Source organism: Centruroides sculpturatus, unplaced genomic scaffold (genome assembly GCF_000671375.1).
Source record: "Centruroides sculpturatus isolate CEXI.00-Female unplaced genomic scaffold, Cexi_2.0 scaffold2619, whole genome shotgun sequence".
In the NCBI taxonomy this organism is placed as follows: domain Eukaryota; kingdom Metazoa; phylum Arthropoda; class Arachnida; order Scorpiones; family Buthidae; genus Centruroides; species Centruroides sculpturatus.
This window is the reverse complement of record NW_019386806.1, coordinates 17,285-21,689: the sequence shown is the minus strand read 5'-3', so window position 1 is coordinate 21,689 and position 4,405 is coordinate 17,285.

Below are 4,405 nucleotides of genomic sequence, written 5' to 3'. Positions count from 1 at the left end.
GTCTAGGGACTTTTAGAAACAGCAAAGAAACTATGGACCATTCTAAATCCCCAGGTGTTAAAGATTGGAAATTTTCAATTTATTAGAAACTCCAAGCACATAAGGCTTCTGCAACATGTGAAAGCTTTTAACAGATTTCCAACTCTACAACACAACGGAGGTTCAATAGACCACCATTATGTTGTATACATGTCTCTACTATTTGTATTAATATAGAGTTTATTACTTTTTTTATTCTATTACTTATTTAACTATACTAACATTCTTATATTAAATTCAGTCATTAATTTTTTTATAGTCACAGTTTCTGTGATTAAGTTTATTTGTGGAATATATTTCAAAAGTTTGAATTTAGTAACATTCTATATTTTGAATTTTAGTTTTTTTTTTATATATATATTGGTTATTACTTAATGAAAACCATTAAATATGATCAAAAATGTTATTTGAATTAAATTTACTTTGTTAAAAGTTTGTGATGGTGTTTCTCATAGATCAGTGTTTCACAACTTGTGTGTCATGGGAATGCTTCAGGTGTTTCACAGAAATCTATACTAATATTATAAAGAGGTAATGTTTGTATGTATGTTAGTTTGTATGCAGCAGGTAATCTCCGAAACTACTCATCCGATTTCAAAAATTCTTTCACCAATATTTAGAATGGAACTTCAGGGTGGACATAGGCTGTATATTATTCCGTTAAACATGGGAGATGGACAGTTCTTTACGGTAAGCCTTATGGGGAAGGCTTACTGTAAAGAACTCTGCTTCTATTTATACTATTTTAGATGTGGTTCTTTGCGTTTTTAATTGCGTTTTAATAGAGTACGTCAACAGAATGTACTGTACACTAAGAAGGGATTTTTCGATATTCCCCGCAGGGGAGAGGGACAGGATTAAGGCTTACTGTAAAGAACTTGGCTTCTATTATACTATTTTAGATGTGGGTTTTTGCGTTTTTGATTGCGTTTTAATAGGGTACATCAAGAGAATGTACACTAAGAAAAAATTTTTCGAAAAATTTTCCCCCACAGGAGAAGTGTTATACATTTATAATAGATACATTTTGAGCCACAACAAGGCGTGGCGGGGTCTGCTAGTATTAAATATTTTTAAAAATTTTGAATAAGCTTTTTTTTTAAAATTTCACTTATTTTCCATCTTTTTACCACCTACCAATCAAAGGACAAATAAGGTATTCTCTAAAATGCCAATAATTGCAAAATTTGCAGCATCAGTATAATCCCCTCACAAAAGTTGCATGCATCTATCTTATGCTAACATAACTAACACACTTTGGAGCTTCTATTAACATTGCGGCTTACCAGCTTAAAGATTAATACAGGCTTTTTATGCATTGATTCAAATAGTTCTTTTATTTTTATAGTATAGGCTATTTGTAAAATTGTGAGTTTAACTTCCATATTATCAAAATATTTTAAAACTAACTGTAATCTATTTGAAGTTTTCCTTGTCAACTATTTGTCTCCAAATAAAGAAATTATGCAAACAACACCAGGCACACATATCACATTAGGATTAGGACTTTTTTGGTAATTTTTGTTAAATAAAAATAACTTTGTTAACTACACTTAGTCCCATTATATTTGATATAATGATTTATTTCATAATAAACAAAAACATATATGAAAGTGTATTATGATTGTGGCAATTTAAACATTTTTATTTTAAAAATTATAGTGTGTTGCAGGAATCTTATTAAATTCAATGCATGTTGTTAATCCAAAAATGTTGGAAAACAGTGTGAGAAATTATACAATAAAGTAAGTTATCTAAGTTTTTTGCCAATTTTAACTTACAATTATAACTCCTCAAATAGCTTTTTGTTTGTCTGTACATACTAAGAAAATCTTTAAAACATGTAAAAAATCCTTTGCTTGCTACAAACTTCATCTACCATTGTGATTTTTCCTAAACTCACAAATACATGTATATAAATAAAAACACACCTTAATCCATTAAAACCATTACTGTTGAAACAGACAATTAAACTTCTATGTTAAAAGTGGGTAAGTTTCCATCGGTTCCCTCCCCTCTTTATAATGATTCTCAGAAAACTATTTAGAAATCAACTGCTGATTTTATCATATGTTACTTCTCTTCAGTGAATAAGAAATTGATTCTGAAACATGTCATTGGATATTATTGACACTAAAATTTTCATCTGTTACATTTTTTTTAATATGCTTTAGGTTAAATTGAATTCTACTCAATTAATACTAGTGCCAGTGCTATACAAAACGTAAGTATAGGCACAGATACAGAAACTGTTACAATGGTTATTTGCTATCTATATATATATAAAATTACATGTCTTAACTGACTGACTGATTCATCATTGCCCAGAGCAGTGATGGGCAAACTACGGCCCCCTGAAATGTTCTATCCGGCCCGCGCGACATTATTCCTAATCTGACGAGTAAAAAAGAATACAGGCTGTGGTGGTTGATGCACCACTTAACTTGAGTGTTCGTTGATTATATAAAATAACCGAAGCTTTATATCTCACCATGAAAGTTTATTTACAATCATGTACAAAATTTTGTTTTACACTTATTGAGTAAAAGCTCGATCGGTTACAAGCATGCTTCAGTACAGAACATCCACTCGTCGTGCGTAGCGTAGCCGAAAGAGAGAAAAAAAAATATGGCGGACGGCCTGCACATGTTTTTATAGCGCCACCTGGATTTTCAGATGCAGCGCTAGGTTACAATTATATTGGCCCGCCTAAAGTTTTCTTCTTTTCCTTTGGCCCGCTCTTTAAAAAGTTTGCCCATCACTGGCCCAGAGCAAACTGCTGAACCTAAAGATGTGAAATTTGGTACACAGTTAGGGTATGTTATGTATATGCACACTAAGAAGGGATTTTTCAAAATTCCCCCACGGGGAGAGGGAAAGAATTAAGGCTTAACCTGAAAAACGGCTTCTACTGTACTATTTTAGATGCATTTTTTTGTTTTTAACTGCATTTTAGTAGGGTATGCAATGAGAATGCACACTAAAAAGGGATTTTTGGAAATTCCATAGTGGGAGAGAGAGAGAGGATTAAGGCTTAAAAAGTCTTAGCTCCGAAAGGCAGTACCAAAAACGTGGTTTACAAAGAAGTACTGGGGGGTAACTTTATTTTTCTGTAAATATTTATACTTTAATAATTTTCAGATAACGTCATTTATGTTTTGAAAAAAAAAATTAAACTCAGATTTATCGTACTTCAAAACCCCATAATATTTGAAACTTGAATTTAGGGGCACTAGCAGTCCATAGTTTGAAACAAACAAAAATCAGTAATTTTACCAAATTAGTAACAACTAATGATTGAAAATCTTAATAAAATACTGAGGGAGGATTATTTCTATCAAATTGGAAAATCTGTGCAGGCAAAGCCACGGGTTTTACAGCTAGTTATGTATTTTATAATTAAGAATTTCCTGTGTGACGTGTTTAGTATGATTTCTTTCTGCAGTATGATACAGGGCTGGATCATCGCTTATAGACAAATGAGACAAATGTCTAGGGCCCTGTCTTTAGAAGGGCCCGATTAAATTTATATTTTGAAAGATACTGATGAAATTTTTTAAATTCTTAATACAAACATAGCTGACGGCGACAATGAAGACGTATCAATTAATACTACATTGCTAAAAAAATGGTACAATGACGATATTGATACAGAAGAATTGGACGAGGAATTGTTGTAATTTAAATTAATTTGCAAAAACCAAAAATTAACGTTGCCATCTGATATGCTGCAATTTATAAAGAGCACAAAACTAGTATCAACATTTCCAAATATAGAAATATTATTGCAAATATATTTAACTTTGTCTATATCAAATGCATCTGGTGAAAGGTCATTCTCAGTATTAAAACGTGTNAACGTTGCCATCTGATATGCTGCAATTTATAAAGAGCACAAAACTAGTATCAACATTTCCAAATATAGAAATATTATTGCAAATATATTTAACTTTGTCTATATCAAATGCATCTGGTGAAAGGTCATTCTCAGTATTAAAACGTGTAAAAAATTACGGAACTCACTGAGTGAATCAGAATTAAATTCTTTAGCTTTTTATACATTAAACAAAATGCTTTGGATAATATTAATTATGATGAAATAATTGATAATTTTGCTGAATTAAAGACTAGAAAAAAGAATTTTTAAATAAAGTTTGTTCATATTTATATACTTACATTTTTTAAACTATCTTGGCTTTTATTTAAATTATCTTTTTCATTATTCAATTTACCTTTCATGGGTAAAATATTATATTATTTAAATATTAACCAAAAAGATTAAATTAAACAATTAATATTTTAAGGTAATATTGTTATTGTATAACAACTTTTGTTAGACATTTAATAAAATAAATTTCAATTTTTT